Source organism: Ursus arctos, unplaced genomic scaffold, assembly GCF_023065955.2.
Source record: "Ursus arctos isolate Adak ecotype North America unplaced genomic scaffold, UrsArc2.0 scaffold_29, whole genome shotgun sequence".
NCBI lineage: Eukaryota > Metazoa > Chordata > Mammalia > Carnivora > Ursidae > Ursus > Ursus arctos.
The window spans coordinates 15,403,910-15,431,093 of NW_026622974.1; the positions used below are offsets into that span (position 1 = coordinate 15,403,910).

The following is a 27,184-nucleotide window of genomic DNA, read 5'->3' on the forward strand; positions in this document are numbered from 1 at the left end:
CACCTGTGTGGCTCAGTTAAGCGTCTGCCTTCGGTTAAGGTCATGATCTCAGGGTCCTGGGATTGGGTCCCGCATCAGGAGCCCTGCTCAGCAGGGAGTCCGTTCCTCCCTCTCCCTCTCCTTTCCACTCATGCTCTCTCTCTCTCTTAAATAAGTGTATATATGATATACATATGATATATATATATGTATATATGATATACATATTATATATATATATATATATGATATTGCCCTAGTTGGAGGGAATCTATAAAGCCCAAATTTAATGACTTCTATAGAACATTAGTTTAATTCACTAAAGAGATCTTTTTGATGCTCACTAGTTAATGGGAAAATAAATATGAACAAACATGAAAGACACACCCTCTTGGCTTTAAGGGTCTCCCATTCTAATGGTGACATCCAAAAAAACAAAAATTAAAATGTGTACATATATAATATCTAATATATAGTAGCAGATGCATTTTAATTAGATGAATGTAAGACATTAAATGCCGCAGTTCTAGAATCTAGATTAAAAAAGCATTATAGCATAATTTGCATGTTCATTAAATGTGCATTGAGTATTTAATTGCATAAGTATAGGGCACTATACTACTGTATGGGGAGTAATGATGAACAAGCAATCTTTAACACAAAGAGACTTCTAATTTTCTAGTGAAATATGCCACTCAAATATCTACAAAGTCTGTTGATAAGGGCCAAGTAATATAATATAAGTTGAGAAGCATTGTAGAAGAGCGCATCCCATGTTCAATAAGGAACATAAGAGAAGGCACCAGGAAGGAGGGCACACTGATAGGACTGGACAGACCAAGCCCATCTTGATGAAGGCAGCAGGATGGGGCAAGAAAGATCAGTTGATAACGGGCTACTTTACTAGCAAGAACAATCAAGACATGGAAATAACTTCAAATAAAAATCTTCATAAAAGCACCTATCTAATGATATTTTTATGTTCATGATTATTTCATGGTAGAAATTATAGATACAATGATCCTCTTCAGTTTTGCCACAAATGAACATAAACACATAAATCCACGGGAGGTGCTAAAGAGACTAATTTTAAAGTATTTATTTTGCAAGTCAGACTGTTACATACAGCTTTAGATTTTTTAAAGTGTGTCATACCTGTTCTCATGAACAGGAGAGGAAAGGTTGTATTTATTAAGTGACAAGACCTATGAAGCACTCCACTGGGTATTTTAACTATGTGTATGAATTCTCATCTCCATTTAACTGCTGCAGAAACGGAGGCTCAGAGATCTTGAACAACTATAGCAAAATCAAAAGTATAAGAAGTGGGTTTAAATTTGTGTCTCTCAAACCCTTTGCTTTACCTTTTTCATGTCATGGTTTTCAAGAATAAATGATAAACAGATATTATTCATACACACAGTCATTTGTTCGTCATAACACTTTCTGGAAAAGGAAACCTTTGTTCAGAGAGGTTATAATGTTTCCTTTAGAGCTCAGTCTTCTAATTCTGAATTCTATGAGATTTCCACAATGTATGGAGGAACCAATCTTGTCTTAAGTATGAAATTCAAGGACCTTTTCAGGCTTGATGATATTAAGAGTACTTTCCATAGGGTTAACATAAAGTTAGAGAACTCTCTTCATAACTTCAGCATCTATACATTCTCCGTCTTAATTGAGGGTTTAAGACTAAGGTCTAGGTCCTCAAGAAATTGGCAGAGGGATACTTCATCTTGATAATCACATGTGGTGGTGGCTTGGGGGTATTTCTCTTTGTAGAAGGTATTTAAGCCATGAACTTATGTCCATGCTATAAATTTATCAAAACATCTATCCAAAGAAATTGTGATTTTTAAATTCCTGATGACTTTTTACTTTTCATTTTTTCCTTCTCTGTCACCTGGAATACTCATTAGTGTATTTCCCCACATATCATACGGTATTTTTTTTCCTGAACTAATGAAGTTCTACTCTTAACCACTTAAGGAAGTTTTTCCATCATGGAAAAAGTAGTTGCCATGCCAACAGTTTCCCAGGGTTCTCTTGGAAGTACAATTCTCTAGAGAATTCACGACTGATTGGAAAATGGAGTCCCTTTCTAACTAGAATGCCATCACTCCAAGAACATTTTAGTTAAAAATTATAAGGGCAGAAAGTCATAAGAATACATTAATAAGTGGCATTACTCAATGCCCTGCATTTTTCCAGCCTCAAATCTCCACTAACTTCACAAATGGAAATGCCTCAATATGAAATATGTGAATTTTTAAGGCAATAATCTATAGTTATTGTGTAATGCAGTATTAATTTTTACAGCTTTCAAAAACTCATACATGATGTTTGGATAACTTTTCACTCACTCGTTTAAAGTTTGAAATTAACTAAAAAGTTATAAACCCACCAGAGCCCAAGGCAGGAGTGGGAAGGGGAACAGGAGCCTTAACATCAGGTTCTTGACATTCCCTTCTTCCTGCTCAGTCCCCGCTCCCATTGGTTTTCCTCCAGCGTCCGTCTTCTGTTTTACCGTCTTACTCTATGTTGTAGGAACACACTTGTTGCCTTATATATTTTATTATTCTTTCAGAAACTTTTCCCACCCCATACTTACATATCAATAGAGATTTCTCATTCTTGGTAACTCACAGTTTGCTTAACAGAAGCTTAGAAAATACAGAGTTAATGTTGGGATTAATCAGCGTTATTTACAACATTTTGAAAATGTTTGTTGGCCTTTAAACTTCATCTCCAACAACAGAATAAGTTAAATCAGTGTTTCTCAACCTCAGCACTATTGTTATTTTGGGCCTGCTAATTCTGTGTGTGGAGGCTGTCCTGTGCATTGTAGGAATTTTAGTAGAATCCTGCACTCTAACCTGCTAGACGCTAGTAGCCTCTCCTAATTTATGACAACCAAAATTATCTCCAGGCACCACCAAATGTCCCCTGGAAGGCAAAACCACCACTGGTTGAGAATCACTGGTATAAATGATGATGGCAATGACTTAACCACGTGACAGGAACTATGCTAAGTACTTTAAGTACACATTATCTAATTGATGAGAAAGGTTCTATGATTCTTACTTTACAGATGAGACAATGTGAGCACAGAGAAATTAACTAAGTCATATAACATCACATGGCTAGTTAGTGAGACAGCTGGAATTCAAATCCAAGGGGTCTGACTTCGGAGCCTACATTTTTTATCAGCAGGCTAGAGCTGCTTTGCTGAAATCACACTAAGCAAGAATGGAATCCATCAAAAACATGGACAATTTTAGGTTTACATTTTTTTCCCACGATTTCAAACATTTAACCCATGGAAAACAGACTTCCTACAAATGTAAAACCTCTCCCGATAAGTAGGTTCCCTTATTCCCTTAGTCCTGTTCACTGAGTTGTTGAAATTCCATCAAAGACCAGATTTCCCAGGCAGAGATTTAAAGCTCAGTCCAAGGAATTAGATTCCTGGGATCACATCCTGACAGAACCATAGTTATGAGTATGAGACCCCTAAATATCATAAAGCTGCCTACATGTTATTTTACTTTATAATCACTCAAATATTAAGAGGATCTATATATTTCTAGTATTGTTAGTTCAAAACAAAATCATTAAAATTAGTTTATAAATCCTATATCTCTTAGCATTCAAATATTATCTTCTTATAAATAATAGCCAGCAATACTTAGATTTATTTTGCCACCTCTCTTAACTGTATGTGGCAGAAGTGATATTTTCACACAAAATAAAAACTATCATACAGTATAATTTATAAAGATTTTGCCTTTGTAAGTACCGTGTCTTTAAAAAATAGAATATCTCTTGATCTAAAACCTTGTTTTGTTTCATGCTGACTATAAAATGTTGTAAGGAGTATAGTCTAATAATCAAAGTTTTATATCAAATCAAGCATGGTTAATTTATATAATATTAAATCCATGATAAGTATTATCTCCTTCTAAGCTTCTAGGAAAGTTGATTGCAATAATAACAACCTTAACTTAACTTGCATTTATTGACTGATTTCTATGTGCCACACACTATATTAACAGTTCTTCATATGTTAGCTCATTTAATCCTCATAACAACCCCTTTATGTAGGTATCTTTAATATTCCCATTATGGAAGCAAAGAATTAGAATCATAGAGACATTAAAGAACTTGACCAAAGTTGGCTTATAAAACCACACAGTTTGGCACCAAAGCTATAGTGGAACCACTTATGTATACTACCTTCCTAAAGTGAGGGGATTATCATCACATATTATATTAGTCATCATTTTAGTAGATAGAGTAATTAAATTAGAACATCTATCTTATACTGACATAGTAAGAAAAACAAACTTGGTCTCTTAAAAACTGTACCATCTATAAAAAATTCTTGGCAGCACAGGGTAAGAAATTCATCTTAGGAAGAAATGAATTCATAATTATAAAAATGCTTTTGAATTATTACATAGACAGTTAATTTCTTTTCTTTCTTCCCCTCTCATTACCTCAAATATCTGGGTCCTCTCTGTCTTTCACATCACCTGTCAGTGAGACAGACTTTCCAGGTTGCTTGGGTCAGTCCCCTATTATACTTGTCCTGGTATCCTATACTATTTCGAATATCCTGAATTTCTCATATTTAACACAGAATTTTATTGAATAATTGTATTAGAACAAGCCAGGATGGGTTATGTCGACCTCTAGCTTCTGCCATAATCTCATCTTGCAGAGTGTGAGACATTTGTTCTGAGAATGGGGTTCTCACCTTAACACGTGGTTAAATCTGTAAGAGGACCAGCAACAAGACTTATTTTATCTTTTCCAGATGCAACATAAAACTACTATCTCCTTTTCAAGGACAGCATGCAGGGTACCAGCTGATCAAATAAAATGTGCTTTGTGAGAAGCAGCTAGGGAGAGCCAGTTCCACGTGATCTTGGGTGGTGATGGTCAGAAAGGAAATCTACCCATCAGCCCCTGCTGGTCCCCTAGTCTTACCAGCTGGCTAGTTCTTCCGTGACCCCTTCCTAGTCTTGTGAGATATCTGAGGCTGACAGAATACCAATCCTGTGGGCCAGAGGGAAATACTGAAAATCATAAGCTAAATATACATGAATAGAGGCTAAGTAGTCCTGCTACAGAGTATAGATAGTAGCAAACGCTCTGGATACTCTGGGAGTTTTTAAAAATTGTACAACATAAGTCAACAAGTGTTCATTGGATTTTTACTTATACTAGTACTTTTTATTTTGTAATAAAATCTTTTGATAGCAATCTCATGAGAAAACAGAAATGTGTGTTTAGAGTAATAAGTTCTGAATTTCCATTTCTCAAGAAAGTTGATGATACGCTTGTAATTTGAACAAAATGTGTTTCGGTATTTACTATCTACCCTGGGAGTTGTACTGATCTCATTAAAATTAAAAGACAAATCTACAACAGAAGCATCAGCATTTTAAGAAGACTGCACCCAAAGACAGCATCTAAACACATGAACAGGCAGAGGTGGGGTATGTATTAATCTATAAAGCATGACTTTTCATTTAGTTAAGTAACTATTCTAAGTTAATCTTCCTATTTACTTTCTAAGACTTGGGGGGTTTTGTTTTTGTGTATTTGTGTGTGTGTGTGTGTGTGTGTGTACATGTGAATAGCAGAGATAGGGCTGATAATATATTCACCCCATGAAAAAGAGAACTTGTAAGTAATACCTGTTTATTATATTGTGTTCAGAAATTTCAATAGAAAAGTAGCTTAGCTAATTACCAAAAAGCTTGGTTTCCCATCTGATTCATGGTATCAAAATAAAGCTGTTGAGGGGCGCCTGGGTGGTGCAGTCCTTAAGCGTCTGCCTTTGGCTCAGGGCGTGATCCCAGCATTCTGGGATCGAGCCCCACATCAGGCTCCTCCGCTAGGAGCCTGCTTCTTCCTCTCCCACTCCTCCTGCTTATGTTCCCTCTCGCGCTGGATGTCTCTCTCTGTCAAATTAATAAATAAAATCTTAAAAAAAAAATAAAGCTGTTGAAATGTATTCCACCAAGGTAAAAGATCTGACTTCACTGTGAATGCTATTATAAGCTCAGTTAAAAGTTTAACATGGAAGATAATTTTTGTCATGATTGTGATAATACAAATGAAAACTCTGGTGTAACATACCAATATAATAAAAGCAACATTCCTACTAAAAAAAAAACCTATAAAGAAAAAAAAAATGTACTTGGGATTGGCTGTGATGCAAAAATAATTCATGAATGTAGCCAAACTGGGGAAATATTCTACTAACCAAAATTGAAGATCTGGATGTGAAAATTTATACATATTAGGAAATATATCGTTGAACTACAGTCTTTTGTGAAGAATGGATGTTGACAAAAATACCATTGCTTAATGGTATAATATTCTATCTTCACTGATTATCTTTGATCCAATTTTAGAATATTAGGGCCTTTGTGAACAACTTGAGGAGACTCTTAGTTATCTTTCCAGTCTCATCTCCTGTCCATTTTCCAAACTTCTTCTTAACTCCAGAAATTTCAAAGTATTTGCAGAGCTATTTTATAGGTGTACCAATATATTGTTAATAAATAAATATTTCAGAATTTACATAATTTCATTTTACTTTAGAGCATTTTTAAAAGAGTCTCAGTTTGGACAATAAAATCATGTGGTCACTCTATATGATTAAAACCACAGCACATGTGGGAACCTACAATAAGAGTGTATTGGTGTTTTGTCACTGTGTAACAAATTACCACAAACTAAGCAGCTTAAAGCAATTAAGCTACTTAATTTTTTTTTTCTCTACTATTATCTCACAGCTCCATGCAAAAGAATCTGGGCATAATTTAACAGCGTCCTTTCCTCAGGATCTCACAAGCCTGCAATCAAGGTAGATGGACTATATTCTCAACAGAAAGCTGAGCTGGGGAAGAATTCACCCCCAAGTTCATCTGAGTTGTTGGCAGAATCCATTTCTCTGAGACCATATTATTGTAAGTCCTAACTTTTTGCTGGCTGCAAGCCGGAGACTGCTCTCAGGTTCTAGAGACCACTCATAGTTCCTTGCCATGTGGGCACTTCTCCAACATGGCTGCATCCTTCATTGAACCCACAGGAGAATATCTAGTTCCAGTCAGCTAAGACAGCACCTCATGTGATAATATAATTGCAAGAATGACATTCCATCACCTTATTTTATCAGTCAAAAGCAAGTTCACAGATTCTGCCCACATTCACAAAAAGAGTATTACATTTTAAAGATGTAAACCCCAGGAGGCGGGAATCATTGGGTGTCAACTTAGGAATTGTTTGTGACAAAGATAATATCGGATATTTCAAAATCTTAAAAAATCTTTAAAAAATGAACATGCTTAAAACAGTGGTTTTAAGTTTTAAGATCTGTCCAAAAGTTCTTTGATAACCCTACTCTGAGAGGTGGTGTCTATGTCCTCTCGACTCAGAGCCAACCTTACCTGACTATTTTTTTAACCGACAGAACCCAACGGAAGAGAAATATTGTGACTTCTGAGATTCGGTCAGAAAAGGCCATGTAGCTTTTACTCTATCACTCATTTGTTTCTATCACTCACTCTTTGGAGGCATCTCTTGGGACATATTCTTTCAGAACCCAGCCACCAGGCTCTGAGGAATCCATATCACATGAAGAGGTCATGTGTAGGTGATCCAATCAACAGATCCAGCCCAGATGCCAGAATGTGAGAAAAGAAGCCATCTTGGAAGTAAATTCTCCAGCTCCAGCTGTTCAAGGCCACAGCCACTGCTGAGTCTTCCCAGCTAAGGCTCCCGACATGGCAGAGCCAGGACTATTTGTCCTCTGTGCCTGATCCACAGAATCAGTGAGTGTAATAAAACGGTTGCTGCTTATAACTCTTAAGTTGGAGGTGGTTTGTTACACAGCAATAGTAACTAGAATATATATTGAGAACTTATGTGCAATTTTTATTTAAAAGCATGAGTTCAGAAAACTTAGATATAACTCAAAATATCTCTAGCAAAAGTATGAAAAAACAGGGAAAGTTCAGGAATTTCATAGATTTGCACTGTAAAATCTCAAGTACATTTCACTATGTATTTAAATCACATGCATATTAATTTTTTCTTTCAAATTTGTTATTAGGAATTAGTTCCTGAAGTTTATATCACCAGACGCTGATTTTTAAAGCTACTCTCTGCCAGGCTGAACATTTCACATTTAAAACAGCTACGACAATTCTATTTACTACATAGATATGGAAAATCAATGACAAATACTAAAATACACTTCGCTTGTAACTAAAGGCAGTTGTTGGCTTATCAACACGGAAAAATATTTAAATTATATACTATCAGCTAAATGAAAAATATATTAAAATAACATGTCATGTATAAAAAAGTAAAATGTTATGTGTGAAATGCAATGATTCTTGATCAACAACAAAATGTGGGTATCATTTGCTTTTCCACGTTTCATTTGGGTTTTATCTCAAGGTCAAGTTACAGCATTTAGATGTTATGAATAAGGTAAGATCTTCTTTGGAACCTAACATAAATATTTTTACTTTTGGCTTTCATTACAAACACCATGTCAATAAAGTTAATAATACTTTAATAAAGAAATTCTAAAAAAAATGTAATTATACATACTTTTATAAAGTTCAAAATATAATGCCTCTATAAGACTTTCCCTTTCATCACAAGAACACTAAAGGCATATTAAAATAAATGTTTAAATATGATTTACAGCCTCTTTCTATCTATGAAGACATAGTTTCTTCCATAACAAAACAGTACTTATGTAAGAATTAATCCCAGATTTTCAAAGCTGCCATTGAAAAGGATACAGAAGTTGTTAAGAGGGAACTGAAATACAAGATACATTAAGAAGTTGTTAAAGGAAGAAGTTGTAAGAGCTCAGGGCTCATGGCCCAGAAAATTACATGTCTGGAGTCTATGGAAATTAAAAAAAAAAAAAAATTAAATATTAAAAAACCCCTGCACTTATTCCATTATCTTGAGAAATGGCATAAAGGAACTACCAATGACAATGGTAAAATGAAATAATTATTTTCAAAAGAAAGAGCTTAAAATATTAATTCTGGGTGAGATGCTAGCTGAAATTATAAAGAGGACAGTTTGTAAGTACAGAAAATAGAAATGTTAATCATTACGGCCAGCACAGCTTCACAAAAATAAATCATTTTAAACTAAGCTTTTCTTTTCTTTTCTTTTCTTTTCTTTTCTTTTCTTTTCTTTTCTTTTTTTTACAGACTTAGCCTTGTAAGGCAAAGAAATGGAAGTTAGTATCTGGGTATTTCACCTTAATAAGACTAAACTCAGAAAGGGGTATGATGACTACAAGAAAATGTTTGAGGAAATCCATTGTGGAAAAAGGATTAGACTGGTTCTGCATGATTACAAAGACTAGGATTTGGATCAGTGGGTGAAGACAAAGGTGCAGTGTACTAAAGGGTCGGTTTCTGACAAGAAGAGCATGGTCAACTAAACTGCACACATTCGGGATATGTAAGGTCCTCATCACTGGATGTGTTCAAATTAAGAGCTAAAAACAAACACCACCCCAAAACAAAAACAAAACCCCGCTTTTGCAGGAGAAGGGTCTGTTACCTACTGTCATTATGGTTGCCAGGTGTCCCGTATGCACAGAATATGCCTTGTGTTTAATGATTTTGCTCTGTGTCCTGGAGTAACTTCGATAGGATACTTTAAATGTCCTTTAGCTTTGGTCAAAAAACTACGAAAATATGTCAGACCTATTTTTTCTGCCACAGTAACTGGTGCTTAAATAAATTAAGTGCCAACATTAGCTGAAGCCATACCTTCACTCACTAATAAAGATCTGAACGATCCCTTATGCTTTCTCCTGCAGTTTTAACTAAGGGAAAATGAACAGGGAGGGCTGAGAATTAAAAGTACTTACTTTTTTTCTATTCATAGAAGAGAAAGAAAAAGTCTGTTTTGGCCAGAGTTGTAAGTTGTGACAAGTAAGCACCATTATGTGGAGATAACTTCAAATCTGTTCACATGCTCTGAAAGCAGCCACTCAACAACAGTCTCACTCTGGAAAGTTAGCAGATGAATGACAGCCCCATGCATGTGGAAGTCAGCAGCTTCGTCAGTGACCAGTCTAGACAACAGCCAATCAGCCAGTGCCTCATTCCAGTCAACTTGGAAATCAGCCAGTCAACAGCAGCCTTACTTCTAAGACCACAGTGATACACCTGAAAATCCATCGAAAACATATATGCTTCTGGAAGTCCACTAGTTCTTGAACTCCAGGCTTTCCTAAATTTTATGGAAGATTAACTCTAGGTTTGTATTCATATCTTAAAACACAGCTCTCCCTTGCAGGCAAACGGGAAGTTGACCATTTTTCCACCAGTTATCAAAGTCAATTATTGTTAGTTTGCAACTCTCTCAATGATTCGAACTCTGATTAGTTAGTTACAAGTTTGCACTTATGAACAAAGAGACCCACTGGTGTGGCTGTGAGATTATCAAATGGAAACTTTTCAATTCCTGCAGTGGTTTCTATTACCTATCTTTTCTTCAGCTAAGACCGCAGAAGCAATGATGTATTGTACACGTGTTAAGTTCAGCCACAGATGAAAACAGAATTAGTCCCGAAAGTCACACGTCCAGGGCAAAGGACCAAAAGGGATTGTTTTGGTGTGAGCCAGTGGGTCTCTCAAAGGTGGTCCTTGCAATCCACTGAATCAGGTTCTAGAAAGTAGGCATGCGGTCCAATTTGTACTAGCGTCCCTGGCCTCCAGCTTTCCAGGGTTCTGCTCCTACGGCTTCCATGGGTGCACAAGCTAGCAGTTTCCTTGGACCTCTGCCTCATCCTTTCTCACTTCAGCCTGCTCATCCACTTCTTCCTCCACTTGGCTGCCACCGTGCCAAGGTTTCCAGGAAGATGTCGCTAAGGCTGAGAGCTCGGTTATCTATTTTTATTTGTATATATCTGTACCCCAAAATGAAAGAGTAAATTTTGTGATACATTTTCTGAATCATGGACACTTCTTAAACAAAGAAAAAGAACTCTCGAGGCTCTGTGAGCAATATGAATTTGTTAATTCAATATTGATAATGATGGAAAATCAGATACAAAGCAATATTTTCCAGCTAAGATCTTCAACTAGTGCCAGGAATGGCCAGCAATCCCTGCACCGACAACGTCAAAGAGAGGAGAAGGCAAAGGGGTCAACACTCAGAGACAAACACCCTTTGCTCTTCTTTGCTCCCGCCTTTATTGGTCCTTCAGGATAATCACAAACCTTTATCACTGTTTCTCAAGCATGTGATGTATGACAAGGGGTCTTACTGGAACTAGGAGGATCTGTTTATGGGAAAGATATGATATGCTAATCCGCGTGTTCTACGAGTTATGCTACACATAGCCTAAGGGCCAATGCATACCTGTCTTAGATCACAGGGCGCTGTTTGGGCTAAGAACACTTGGTGGGGGGGGGGGGGGAGGCAGGGAAGGCAATGCCCTGAGGCATTCCTATAGCGGAGTGGTCACGCAAGCCTCATAGGCCTCAGCATTCCAAAGGCTTACACCCTTCTCCAAAACTTCCCTGCCCTCAGCAGCCTCTGTGTTCCATTTTAGCAAGCCAGGCATTATGGATGATTTCATGCTCTACGTTAACCCCAACAAACCAGGACCAAAGAAAGAGATAAATAACAAACATTCATATGAAGAGAAATTCAGATAAAGAAAACAAGTTGAAATGGCCATCCACACTGAATATTTTCATTAGCCTTTTTCAGCTCAAAGGACTGAACATACTCCTATCAGAAGTATTTTCTGATTCCAAAATTGCAAGCAAATTTTCAAGTGCCAAAACAAAATCTATTGCAATAATTTTTAAAAGTACTAACTCCATTTACTACTACAGAGATAAAAATATAAATGTCTCACTTTTTAAACCATAACTTGCATAAACCACAGATAAGCAATCATAATGCCGGAAAAAAAATTTCCCTTTGCCCATGCAATATTCTTTTTTGTGTGTGTGTGAAAATGTTCTGCTTATAAAATGAGATGAGAAACAATAAAAATTTTGCAGATTCACTTATTTAGTAGTTAAGGGAGAAAAAGTACTGCTTTAATGGAGGTCAAAATTTGGTAAATGCTAGTATAAACGTGAAGACAATGTTTACTTGAAGTTGAAGCAAAACATGAGTGGTCTTTGGAAGGTATTGGCTGTCTTGCCCATTTTCTAATAATGCTCCTCAAGCATCACTGGATATCCGTTCTGTTGAAGTGAATGTTATAAAATTATTCTTTTACTTCATTTGTTCTATTCAAACTGAAAGATTAAAGATTTTTTGTGATTATTTTGGCTTTCAATATTAACTTCCTTCACATTCAAAACCCTAGTGGCTCTCTTTAACAAATGCAGTTGAGAGAATACTATTTATTTAAAACTCCAAAATCTGTTTTAATTCTAAACAAAAGGCCACCCGAATTCTTTTATTTCTTTATTTGAGATAAAGAGGGAGAGAGGGCATGAGAGAGAGCACAAGTTGGGGGGGGGGGGGGAGAACTGCAGAGGGAGAGGGAGAAGCAGACTCCCCACTGAGCAGGGAGCCTGACTTGGGGCTCAAGCCCAGGACCTCGGGATCATGACCTGAGCTAAAGGCAGATGCTTAACCTACTGAGCCACCCAGGTGCCCCAAGGCCCCCCAAATTCTTGTTGACAAAAATGCTGACATTAAGTGAAGCCTATACTTTCTCTTTAACATTAGGATTATGCACACTGAAATAAGAGTTAACAGTGTTATTGAACACTCCCTTGTTTCAAGGAACTTTTCAGATGTGTTAAAGAAAGAATCGATGAAAAATGTATCCTGTTAGGTATCAAGGCTCTTCTTAAAAGAGGGACATCACTTATAAATAGGAAAATAAATTCTTATTTGAAGTGTATAATTGTTAAGGTACTTGTCATGACTATTTTTTGAAATGGACCTCACCCCTGAAAGAATCTGACTCTTCTATATGGATGTTAGTAAATATTCTCCCAGCATGAGAATATGAAATCATTATGTGTAGCTGTGAAGAATGGAATAAAAGTTGATAACAATGGTCTTTTCTCGTTGGTGGACAACATTTTAAAAAGTTACTTTATCAGGATATGCAACACAATCCTGAAGAAGGCAAAAGCAAGTTGTGCCATTAAAACAGTGTTAGGTGCCATATAGTACCTACACTCGGGGTGAGCATAGCATTATGTATAAACTGGTTGAATCACTATGTATACTTGAAACTAATGTAACATTATGTGTCCACTGTACTTCCCTAAAAAAAATAGTATGTGCTTTAACAAATCAAATTGAAAATCAACTCTGAGTTGACTCTATGCTAGCAAGTGTTTGGTATACCAGTGTATAATGCTAATGCTCTGTGGGTTTTCCCGTTAATCAATGTTCAATGGACCAAAGAACAAAAGAAGTTGGCTGTGATGATTGTAGGAGCATGTTTCAATGGAATCTGATAAGCAAATTATGCAAAACAAGCAACTGTTAAATAAAGCCAAATCATCAGGGAAATATAGTTGAAGAAAGAAGTATGCAATTCAAATACTTTTAATTTATTGCAGATAAATCAGAAATAATTTTTAGTATAGATATGCCTCTCACAAATTTTCTTTTATCTCAATGCAATATTCTAAGCTAATTTAGAAATAATTCAATATTTAAGTGAGCATCTTTTTTTTTTTTTTTAAGATTTTACTCTTTGAGAGAGAGAGCACAAGTGGGGGAGGGAAGTGGGAGAGGGAGAAGCAGGCTCCCCACTGAACAGGGAGCCTGACGTGGGGCAGGATCCCAGGACCCTGGGATCATGACATGAACCGAAGGCAGACGCTTAACCCACTGAGCCACCCAGGCACCGCAGCATCTTGTATTTTTATTAACTAAGTCTGGCAACCCAAAGGGCCACAAATAACAAAACCTCAGTGCCATGCATTTGTGAATGTAAATTGTGTGGTGAATTGTGAGTTTGTAGGACAGCTGGACGGTGCCACTGATCTTGCCCAGACTTAGTTAATCTAAAGTGGGCTTTCTTCAGTATCTATACTCAGTTGATGGGAAGGCTAAGGCCTGGCTGTCAGAGGATGGCCTCACTCATTTGTCTAGTTAGTGGTTTGCTAACTGTTGACTGAAGCTATTGGGGTAGCTGGGACACATGACTCTCATCATTCTGGAGCATAGCCTTGACTTGTTCTCAGTAGCTGCAAAGGTTTCAAAGAGAAACAGTGGAAACGCATGGTCTCTTAACTGACACATTATCAATTCTACTGCATTTTATTGGGCAAACCAAGTCCTAAGTTTAATACAAACTCAAAGAGTAAGGACATAGACTTTACTCCTTGAACCTACTGAATTACATTGTAAAAGGGGATAAATATAGGAATAAATGGAGAATCATGGCCATTTTTGCAATAAATTTACCACACAGGAATTCAAGCAGTATAGCTCTAAAAACTGTTTCTTTTTCTTAGTAAGTCGGCACATTTGCTAATTGTTTGATGTTCTTGATTAAAAAGTGAATTGGATATAATGTTTAAGAAAATTGATGACTATAAATCACTGATTTTGACCAAATTTCTTAATTACCATATTTTTATTAATTTCTTACATTAGATTAAGATTAAATAATATAAATATTTTAGCACCTGGGTGGCTCAGTAAGTTAAGCATATGACTCTTGATTTCAGCTCAAGTCATGACCTCAGTGTCCTGGGATTGAGCCCCTTGTTGGTCCTATGTCCAGGATCCCCCCTCAGGAACCTGCTTGTCTCCCTCTCCCTCTGCCCCTCCCCCAGCTTACCTGTTCTCACTTTCCCTCTCTCTCTCTAAAATAAATAAATAAATCTTAAACCATAAGTAATACGATTTAAGTTTAATATGTTTGTTATTCTTTTAGCCATTATTTTCCCACATACCTTTTTCAATCTAGATAAATCCAATCCTAATGTTTTCCCTTTATAGACCTTTTTTTATAGCTTCCGTGAAAGTTTCTCCATTTTAAGATAGGATAAATATAAATAATAATAAATTATTAATAAAATACATCATCTCTCTAGAAATGTTTCATTTGTCTCTAGATCTCTTGGCTTGCTAAATAAATACACAAAAATTACATGAAAAGAACATCCTTCATCAAATAATGAAATCAGCAAAAAGTAAGTATGCAGAGCATAGAATAGCATAGAGCTGGCCTTTTAAATCTGACTCTCTGGTAGCAAAAGAAGTTTCATAGATCATTTAGTTTGAGAACAATTGATTGAATATGCTCACATGCATACAAAAAGAATTGATAACTAAAATAATAAGGAAAATAAGATTTTTCTGTCTACGTTGTGAGCATTTCCATTCCCAAGATGCCAAAAAAAAAAAAGTTACACAGCCTGTACCTGCATTTTCTTTTAAATCACAATCTTTGATGATACATTTATGGCATTTCATGCATTGTTCTTAATTTGTTTGTATTTTTTTCCACAATTAAACACAAAATGAGTAAGATTAGGCCCCATAATCATCCAAGAGACACTAAAAATCTGCAATTTCTGGTGCACTTAATTTCAGATTTTATTTCACTTACATAAAATTATGAGAATTCTGTTTCAATAAGTAGTATCAGTACTTTGGTGTTTATGTTTTGCACTCTTTCTATATAAAAGCAGGTAAAAAAAAAAGAAAGAAAGAAAGAATTCAACAACTGACCAAGCAAGCAAATACTTACATATAATTTAGGAAATGATCCTGAAGAAGATGAACTGTTAGCATCACCATATGATGAAATCAGTTGGTAAGGAGTCAGCTGTTATCTAAATTACATTTCATCTGAAATACAAACATTAAAATTAAGATATGCATACAATTTAGTAGAATGACATTTTTTTTAAAAGGCATATAATTTCCTATAGAACAATGGTTCCCAATCTTTAGCCTGAATCAGAAGCACGTGGAGGACCCGCTAAAACACAGATTGCTGGGCCTCATCCCAGGTTTTTAAGTCTAGGGTGTGCTTGAGAATTTTCATTTTTAACAAATTTCCAGGTAATGGTGATGCTGCTGGTCCAGAAACCAAACTCTGAAAATTACTGAGTTCAGAGGGACTGAAGAAACAGTATAAACATTAATTACTCATTATTCTTGAGTCTCCAGTCTAGCACTTCTTTGGATAAATTGTCCTATTTTTTTAGCCACCTTAATAAAACTACTTATCAATCCATGCTTATCTGAAGACAAATGCTGCAATTAAGGAGTATATAACGAAGAAAAGTTTTACTCTTTCCCTACATAGAGTGTTGAAACCATGCCCCTAACTCATTCTTAGTTGACAGTTTCATATACTTGGATTGTCCTTTGAACTGCTTTATTTAAAGTTTATTTAAGTTATAATTTATTTTAGATTTTATTTTTAGTTAATAAACTATATTTTTAAATACAGTATAAAGAGGGATGCCTGGGAGGCTCAGTCAGTTGACCAGCCAATTCTGGCGGCTCAGGTTATGATCCCAGGGTCCTAGGATGGAGCCTAGAGTCAGTATCCTTGCTCAGAGGGGAGCCTGCTTCACCCTCTTCCTCTGCCCCTACCCCACCCCCCACCACTCTCTCTCTAAAATAAATAAGTAAATCTTAAAAAAAAATAAAAAAAAGTAAATATAGTATAAAGAGTATATGTGCGTATTCTTGCTACCTGTGTATATCTATTCATATCAGGGGTTCTCATAGCTCAATTTGGGAGAAGTGTGAAAGTTTGCTGTTTTAACTGATATAATATCTTCTGGTTACTCAATATAAAAATGTAGTTTCTGGGGCGCCTGGGTGGCACAGCGGTTGAGTGTCTGCCTTCGGCTCAGGGCGTGATCCCGGCATTCTGGGATCGAGCCCCGCATCAGGCTCCTCCGCTATGAGCCTGCTTCTTCCTCTCCCACTCCCCCTGCTTGTGTTCCCTCTCTCGCTGGCTGTCTCTATCTCTGTCAAATAAATAAATAAAATCTTTAAAAAAAAAAATGTAGTTTCTGAATATTAGACTCCTCCCAGTGGTCTCAGTATGTGACTCATTCACTTCATGATGTGGGGAACAGAAAATCCCCATGCCGCCAAGTTTAGTAAAATGTGTGTCACCATAAAAGGTCTTCTTACAGAAAAATTGGTGGCATCCTTCCTACAGCCCATCATTAATGTCAGTCTTTTATTACATCTCACCAGTCTGAAAGTTATTAGGACATGAGCTTGCTTAGCTTCAAAAAACCCAGGAGTAATATAGTATGTTTATGTTTCTCTGAAATTTATTTTTAAAAAAACCAGTGATTTCTTTTGTAGTTTACGGTTTCTCCAACAAGAATGTTCTACTTTCCCCTAATAAGGGGCCAAACTAAAGAGCTGAAGTATAAGAAACCTCCTGACCCTCTCATGTATCGAAGCCCGATTGTTTTCCCCATGAAAATGTTCTATAAAGAAAGTAAGTTGATATGATTCTGTAAGTGCATACCAAAGTTATATTGATTCACTATCTATTCCCATAGAGAAGTAGTTTGTTGGGTGTCTAGAGAGTTTGGTGAGGAGAAAGGTCATTCATAAAATGGTCTCATCCAAAATTTTCCTTCTTCCCTTTTTTTTTAAAGGAGAAGTAGTCTAGGGCCGCAGGGAGCGGGCGCAGTGGCTGCAGGCTCCACAACCAGCGAATGTTTGATCGGCAGGGCTCTTTGCCAAATTTTCTACTGACAAAGAAGCCCTGAAATAGGAACCTTTAAGTCAATTCATCGGAAAACAAATATTACATATAAATTAGTTTGAGGAAAAGAAAATCATACACATTCTTTAACTTCTTTAGTTATTTTGAAACAAAACAAACCCCTCCTACCTCTGCCAAAGTATGTGGCAAACACATGTAACTAGGTACATTTTAAGCCTTAAGATTGAGTTTATATGTCTAGATTAGTTTCAATTCACTTTTGTGTTGCTCAAGTTTTCTAGGTTTATGTTTTGTAATTTTGAAATTACATTTTCAAAGATTGTGCATTTGGTTTCCTAAAGCTTTCGATTAAGACAAAGAGAATTTTAAAATATTAGTGCAGAAATAGTGATACTTATTCCGGAGGGACATCTTGAAAACAGAATGGAAAAACCAATAAAATTTTCAAGGGCTACTGGCATCTAAAGCTTGCAGTTTTAAGGGTTTTTCTTTTTTTCAGTTTTAAAATTAATAATAAATGAAACAATTTCCTTGAAAACATTCCAATTGGCAGAAAACCTAAATGTACAGAACAATTATTAGGATGATACAAGTTGTGAAGATTTTACCCTCTCCGAATGCAGGGATTTATAGTACTATTTTATAATCATGAATATTCATGCAGTGGGCACTACAATACACTGAGTATTCTAAGCACTTTTACATGTGTTAATTTTCAACAGTCCCGTACAGATGTGACCATTCTAAAAAATGAAGAAACTAAACTGCATGGATATCAATTGGCCAAAGATCAGGTACTGTGGTTTATATTATTTAGTATGTTGCTATTTAAACTCATAAAATGCTATATACGTGGCAGACAAGGAGATCTGCCATCCAAATTCTCCCAATGAAGAGTTTATAGCCTCAGCTGCTAGAAATGCTGTTGGCAGAAAGCCTTCAGCTGACAGTGCTTGCAAAGACCACATCAGCTGCAGAGAGCTGACACCCCCACCCTCCCAGCCCAGAGTGGCCAGTGGAGGTGGGGTTGAAAGACTTGGCCATCCCACCCAAGATGGGTCATCTCTGGCTGGCCATATTAGCTCCAGAGGCTATTATCAGGCTTACATTGCACCTTGACCACCCCGTCTACCCAATCCTGCTTCTTTTCCTTTCCTTCCACAGATATTGGTTGCGAAGACATTTACTAATAAACATTGTATGCACTAAACTTCGTCTCAGGATCCACTTCTCAGAGAACCTAACACAGAACACCATATCTTCATAATAACAAAACGCATTTGTGTCTATGATATACATGTCTAATTCTTCAATATAATATTTCAGTAAACATCCTTGTACATTTTTGTAGGTATTGGCAAAAATCCACATTCAAACGGACAGGGTTTAATCATTGATTTTGCTTCAGTTTCATATTCTATCCTAAAGACTTATTATCCCATCTTGATTTAGAAAAGTCACAATCACTCTCTAATTGTAAATCTTTGCACCAACTGTAACAGTAAATCTTTTAAGACAAGATGATCACGTTATCAATTCTCTATGGTGCCAGCTTCTGCAGTAATGGTGATCCAGGTTCCCACTGCAGCAATCCTCTCAATCACTTTCCAAAGCCCCTGATTTAAAAATCCATTCCAAATGTTGTACTATTGGGGTTTTTTTTTTTTCATAAATCATTCCTATTATATAAACCTTGGGGTTATGTTTTCATCAATATCATATGTACTTTGCAATTTTCCTCTAGCAAAATAACAATGCAGTACCACTTTTACTGTTTACTGTTTTTGAAACAGATGAAATAATATCAGGTCTTCATTTTATAATTTTCTTGTTGGGTAGATTGAAAAGGTACAGGTTATTGAAGGACCAGTCACCTAGCACAAAGGTCATCTTTCCATGTACTTCTGTTGCTGCTTTTTGAGTATTTCATTGCTCTGTGATGCCTACGTTTCATGGTAAGCTATGAGAAGAGGAAGGGAAATAAGAAACTAGAATTCAAGCTACTGAATGAAGTCTATCTCTCTGCTTAAAGCTTTGGTTGAAGGATATTACAATTAGAACAAAAATGACATATCTTGGTGATTTTTTTCATACATATATCTCCATAATTGGGACAAATAACCCATTAAAGTTATGTAGAAAAAAATTGTATACTTCATATCTCTAATAGACCACCTCGCATTTAGAAAAAGAAACTAAGAGCCATGAGCTTTCACAATCAGTCAGTGGTAGAGGCAAGATGCGAACCCAGATATCTTGGGCTTCTGGTCCAATACTTCTCCATTACCTAATCAGTGTTCCCTGGTCTTCCTAACCATAATCCTTCATTTAATCTTCTGTACAGTACAACTAATTGCTACAGGAATTTTTCTAAGAATTTTCTAACAAGTGTCCTAAAAAAGGATGATCCATATTTCTATGTTGAAAGATGAGTATAAAGGCCTAGCATCTCAGCCCATTTGGGGACAATGTCAAAGGTCAATCTAGCACCAGAGCTCCCTGGGGGTCAGCTGTGACTGTCACTAAGCCTGACTTTTCCCTCTACTCACACTTGCTTTCTTCAGCTTTCTTTCTCAGGTGTTGATCCCAAGAACATTTCTTAACAAATATCCTGCATTCTAAACTTCACCTCAAAAATCAGCTTTTTTCAGTACCTAACCTGCAAAGATAAGATTCCTTGAAACCTAATTCTACCTCTGTCATTGAATATTTGGGAGGTGAAGACAAAGTAAACCTTTCTGCCCCTCTAATTCAGACTTCTACACTCATAGGAAAATAATATTTAAAAAAATACTTGCTTTTTTAAATACAACTAATACTAGTCCCTCTTCCTGCTAGATCAAGACCATTTTCTAGCTTCTTAGTCACATTCATTTACTTTTATTTTCGTAAACATCTGAGGATATAAATCTTGGCATTCTCCCCAGTTTTCTCAATTACTACGGAGTTCGTCCCACTTTACACCATTTCCTGGGTCAACTAGAATCTACTGCTACCACTTAACTTCTGATCTTCCTTCAAAAGACTTATAGCATATCTTGTAATGTTTCGTTCATGGGACACCATTACATGTACAGTTACATACATCATCTTAAAGAAAGTCAACACCCTGCACTTGTCAGAGATAAATTCTAAGTTTACTGACGAATAAGTCAGAGGTTCCAGGGAAGTTTGTGGATGTTTAATTTCTCCCTTGTCCCATTCCAGATTGAAAGGAAGCCCTACTGACACTTACACATTTCTGCTAGAGAATCAAACATTCTTTAGATAAAGGTACTGAAAATGAAAAAGAATTTAAAAGACAACACCAAGCTATCTCAGTCCCAAGAAAGTTTATTTTAGGACAGCCAAGGAAGACCAAAGTAATGCATTGAAATAAATAAGAAAAAGAAAAAGCCCAATTCATCACGGTAAGATAACTCCTCTTTTCCAATTTTTTTAAAAAATTCAATGCATATGTGTAAATTAAGGAAAAATAACTTCTTTCCAGTCTCACCTAAAATTACTTCTAAAACTTATACTGTGGAAACGCTAGAGTACTATAAATCTGCTTCTTAAAGTTGTATTTAAGCATGGCAAAAAGCACTAATGTTTCTGTTTTACTGAAAAAGAATTATATTCTGACAAATAGGAAGTATCGATAAATTTTTATATGACTTTAATAAGTCAGTTTTTCAAATATCCACATTCCTCCATGTTATTTTTAAAATCATATATGTGCTGCTATTAGTGCCCTTTTAAGAGACAAGATATTTTCTCTCCTCTCCCTCTCTTTCTCTCCTTTCTGATACATGCCTGGGATCTGGCAAGAAGGCAGCTATCTGCAACCCAGGAAAATGACCTTCACCAGACACCAAATCTGCTGGCACCGTGATCCTGGAATTACCAGCCTCCAAAACTATGAAAAATAAATGTCTGTTGTTGTAACACCCAGTCTACGTTACTTTGTTATAGCAGCCCAAGTTGACTAAGACACCATAATTTAAAAATATTTTATTATATGAATTAATTCTAATCATAGGCAATCTAATAATCTTTCTAGTCTGTTAAAGTTCATTCTTCTGATTAATTTGAGATTTGGAGACATCTATGGGTTTTATATTTTTGTTGTTAAATTATTGGGGCCTAAAAAACATTTGGGGTTTTTTTTACTTTCCAGTTCTATAGATTACCAAGCATATAACTTTCTAGCATTTAATCCTAAAAGTATAACTATAAATCTTCAGGAATATTTACGATAAAAAAACCATATCCTTCAGTCTAAGAAACAGCAACCAATATCCCACATATGGTCAGTTTCTCTATTAAATGTTAGATGGAAAAATTTATGCTACGTTCTAATGAATAAACTTAATAGAAATAATAATCATGAACGAAATTTTCTTGCCATTTACCAAGACCACATTTCATCTTGGATTGGCTCTTGATGTAAACAGATGGTGGTTTTCTAACACCAGGTTATATGTAAATGTTTAGTTATTGCATGGTTGTAAAAGAGAGAAGAAAAAGAGAACCATGTTTACCTCCTCCACTCCCTCCCCAAAAAATTACAATACAGTTAAACCCACAAAAACACGAAAGAAGATGATAGCAAAAAATGTTGAAATATGAAAAGCATACAGATGAAGGATAACTGTCTCATCACAACAGTGAAAAGTAAATCCAAAGCTAGCATTTGGAGCAGACTGCAATAAATAGTAAGGTATCTGGTACCTCTAGAAAGTTTGCATACAGGTAGAGAGGAGGGGAGGTTTGGAGGAAATCTTAGAAAGATTTTAGGGGCACCTGGGTGGCTCAGTCAGTTAAGCATCTGACTGTTGATTTTGGCTCAGGTCATGCTCTCAGGGTTGTGAAAGGGAGCAACATCTCAGGCTCGGCGCCTACTTAAGATTCTCTCCCTCTTCCTCTAGGAAAGCCTGGGGGGCTCAGTTGGTTGAGCATCTGCCTTTGGCTCAGGTAGGCTCCTTGCTGAGCAGGGAGCCTGCTTCTCCCTCTGCCTGCAGCTCCCCCTGCTTGTGCATGCTCGCTTGCTCTCTCTCTCTCTCTGACAAATAAATAAATAAAATCTTTAGGGGCGCCTGGGTGGCACAGCGGTTAAGCACCTGCCTTCGGCTCAGGGCGTGATCCTGGTGTTGTGGGATCGAGCCCCACATCAGGCTCCTCCGCTATGAGCCTGCTTCTTCCTCTCCCACTCCCCCTGCTTGTGTTCCCTTTCTCGCTGGCTGTCTATCTCTGTCGAATAAATAAATAAAATCTTAAAAAATAAAATAAAATAAAATAAATAAAATCTTTAAAAAAAAAAAAGATTCTCTCCCTCCTTCTCTGCCCCTCCCCCACTTTCAAAAAAGAAAAAAAGAAAAAAGATCTCCCAACTCAATTACCAGATCTAGTATACTAATGATGGCAAGACTTTTGTGGAATGTCTTAGACTTAACATGTTTGGTAAATGGAATCTACAACATTTGAAATTTGTACATCAGGGAAAGATTTATCCATAGACTATTTCCAAATAATAGTACCAGGTAAGTCCTGCTTAAAAGCCACTTCATTGCTGACTATTAACTACTGCAACACAGGTATATTTTTTTCTCCATTTAAATATTTGCCTACAGACTATACCACCACACAACTCTTTTCCCACATTAAAGAAAGAGTGAAAGGTTACTCTCTGAGGAGGCTAAGCCAGAGAATGTCTTAATTCAGGGTCAATAGGCAAAATTGAGTGTAGGGTATTAAAATGACAGGAAATTTAGGAGAAAATTGGCATAGTGACTGCTAAGACCCTTTAAGCCCATCCCCTTATTTGAAACAGCATCAGTTAGACTTATACTCTCTTGAAAATTTATTTCTGGGTAAAGTTTTAAAAGAAAAGATTCACGGAACTTGAGATCTGAAAACACCCAACAAAACAGTTGAGAACCATTCTGTTGTAGATTATAAAAGTAGCCACTATTTTTTTTTTTTTTAATTTTTGCGTTGAGCATGTTCTCTTGATGTACTAAGAATCCTGAGACCACCTGTGAACCAATTCATTCTAGTCTGCTGGAAGATGAGAGGAAGAGAACAGACACAACCCAGCCAACAGCCTACCAACCATCACACATGAGATCCTAGGTCATTCAGGTGCCAGTCAACATAGCGCTTAGTCAAAAAAGCATGAGCTTCTCCAGAGAAATCAGCTGGACCAGTCCAGATTCCACCCAAACCACAAAATCATGAGCTAAATAAATGGTTATTAGTTTAAGTTACTCATTTTGAGGTTGATTTGTTTCACAGCAAAAACTAACTGGTACACTAGCCAACCCAAGTTATTGTAATACCTCCTATGAAATAAGACTCATTTTGAACATGGAATTTCCTACCAGCTTTAAAAGACAAATTCTTAACTAAGAAAAAGAAAGTCAAGTACAGTCTTAACCCACACATGAAGAAAATACTTAATTAGAAAACTGAGGCCAAAACAGATACAATTTTTTTTTTGAGAATGAAGAGAAAACAAAACCAGTCAAGATAAAAGAATAAAGCATCATTAAAGTTTATTTAATGTCTTTGGAGAGATGAAAGATGGTATTTCACCAAGTAAGAAGAAGGTAAGTTTATAAAAACAGAATGTTTAAGAACAAAAGGTGCTATTGGAAATGTAAAATATGAGAGCAGAAACAGAGAACGGAATAGAAACACTGGATGAAAAATTCAGAAAATCTCCCAGAGTAAAAAACAATGAGACAAATAAAGAAAATAGGAGGAAAAGGATAACAAAATATGAATCAGTTTAAGAATTTGAATATGAATAATACACACTTCAGAGAGTAGAGAAAATAGAGAATAAATTATAAAAGAAATGATTTAAGTTTTGTTTTTACAAGTTAAACACATTAATATTACAGATTACTGTACAATAATTTTAAAAAGACAGACATAGGGCATACAATTTGAAATCTTACAAATCTAGAAAAAAAGACTGTGTAGAAATACAGAGGAGAGGAAAGGAGAAAAACAAGTTCATATGCAAAGAATCTGGAGTAAGAATGTTATAGAACTGCTAAATCAGTAACTTTTTAGTTACTTTTTTGGTAATTTCAGTGACTAAAGCAGTTTTTTAATTTACTGGAGATTAAAAAGCTGAAGATCACTGAAAGTTAAAAAGCACCGAAGGCTAAACCCCCTAAAAATGCTGAAGGGACATAATTCTTAACTAGAATGATACACCCAGTGAATTTATGTCAAGTTTGAGAAGAAGCTAATGACATTATCAGGCGTGCAATGTTTTAAAGTTTTTACTGCCCATGCAACTTCTCTCAGGAAATTACCAGACGAGGTGTTTCCTCCAAAGAGAAGATAAAGCAAAAAAAGGGGGAAATAGGGATTCCAGGAAATGGTAGAAAACAGCAGATTCCAGGATGAGGGAGACCATCAGCAGGTCCAGAGCAAGCTGACAAAAGTGTGGCAGGAGGATGGAGGATGTGAAGAGGGATATGGCAAGAAGATGAAATTGGAAGAGTACCCGGTGCACTTAGAACACGCGGAGGGGCATGATGAAGAACTCTCATGCTTGCTTCTGTACTCACGTCATATGAGGTTGAGCATATATAGTATTCATAACAAAAATGCTCTAGTATCAAAGCACTGCACTCAAATGCATTAAATGCACACTTCCTATAAAAAGGTATCTCCGAAAAAGTGATTTTGTTTCTAATCCAAAATGTAAATTCTATCTTTGAGGAGTTAAGAAGTCTATGGATTCTAATACCTTTTCACATATAGCAAATTCAAAACAAAATGGAAAGAGTGGGGGTTTCTGTAAGCTATCTGTATTTAAATTTGGTCACTTACATGCATTTGATTCCTCCATGAATCATGGAGTTAACAGATAATTTATAATGAATTATTCATACCACTATAACCAAGAGCATTTTCCCCAGGAAAAAATGGTGTTGTAAGGACAGTAAGATCATAGTCGTCTGCCAAAAGCAAAGATACTGGAGGATGCCTGGGTGGCTCAGTCAGTTGAGCGCCTGACTCTTGGTTTTGGCTGGGATCATGATCTCAGAGTCCTGAGGTCGAGCCCTGCCTTGGGCCCAGTGTTGGGCATGGAGTCAGCTTGGGAATTCTCTCCCTCTCCCTCTCCCTCTGCCCCTTCCCCTGCCTGCACTCTCTCTCTCACTCTCAAATAAATAAATAAAATCTTAAAAAAAAAAAAAAAAGAGAGGCCAAGATGTTGGGACAGCCTTTCAGAAGCAGTGCTATTCCAGGGACCCGAGAATCCTGCTTTGGTGCCCACTCCTCCCAACTCCTCACCACAGTGCATTTCCCATTAAGTCCCTGATTCTAAACTAGGACTTGAGACTGTTGTTAGAACAATTGTTTTAGGGGCACCTGCATGGCTCAGTTGGTTCAGTGTCCAACTCTTGATTCGGGCTGAGGTCATGATCTCAGGGTCGTGGGACTGAGCCCCACACCCAGTTCCACACTGAGCGGGCAGTCTGTTTGAGATTCTCTCTCTCCCTCTCCTTCTGCCCCTCCCCCCTGTGCAGGCATGTTTCCTATCTTGCTCTCTAAAATAAATAAATTCTCTCCCCCCCCAAAAAAAGATTCTCAGATTCTCTCTCTGCCCCTCCCCACTTATGTGCACTTTCTCTCAAAAAAAAAAAAAACAAAATGTTTTATAAATTTTAAAATGTAACAATTTATTGATTTCCTTTGTACCATTACTGAGCACTACCTCACAATTCACTTTGGGATTGATTCATGTGTTCTAAGGATAATATGATAAATAACTGAACACATTTTAAAATAAATGTAAATTAAGTTCGGTATAGTAATATTTATAGGCCACACCCTCCTATGTCAGGTCTGATGCTGACTGTATAATTTAGAAGCTCTGAAGAGTCACAAAGGGAAAGGGCAGAACACTTTAAGGAAAGGTATTCTACTAGCCTTACCTAGTCTATCGTGCTTTTATCATACTTTTACCTATTTTATCATACACTGGTACAGGTACACTGAGATTAGCCTCTATGAACTCTTGTGTTTCCAAAGCATTGAGGTTTTGTTTGTTTTTAAAATTTTTAACTGAAGCCATGAGTAAAATAGATCAATACTTCCCAGAGGCCCCAGATAAAGAAGCAGTGTAAGCCTAGTAACCTTTGAGCCAAGATGAAGATTAAAGGATGCACTGAAAATAATATATATTTTTTAAAAAGCCTACAGGGCATTTCTACTGCCTCACATTTCACTTTAGTAAAAGCATACAATATATTGGCAATTCAAAACAGACTAAATAAACTTCTAGTAAGTTATTTTTAAGAATTCTGATAATGAGAGATTAATATATCTAATCTAAATAAGTTAAAATAATCTGTGCATGGTATAGCATTTTTATTAATTGAATGAACACATTTTAATAGGTTTTTAGTATAATAGTTGATTAATTACTAATAATTATCCTATTTAAATTTTATATAGTCATTTATTACATAC

At 36.3% G+C, this 27,184-nt stretch overlaps 1 long non-coding RNA gene across 1 annotated transcript; it reads left to right on the plus strand.

Moving 5' to 3' along the window:
* Positions 1–582: 582 nt before the first annotated feature.
* On the plus strand, positions 583–12,333 carry LOC113261168 (uncharacterized). The gene is made up of 3 exons (XR_006410424.3): positions 583–5,483; positions 6,792–7,829; positions 9,240–12,333. It is a non-coding gene; the product is annotated as an uncharacterized LOC113261168 (long non-coding RNA).
* Positions 12,334–27,184: the final 14,851 nt, after the last annotated feature.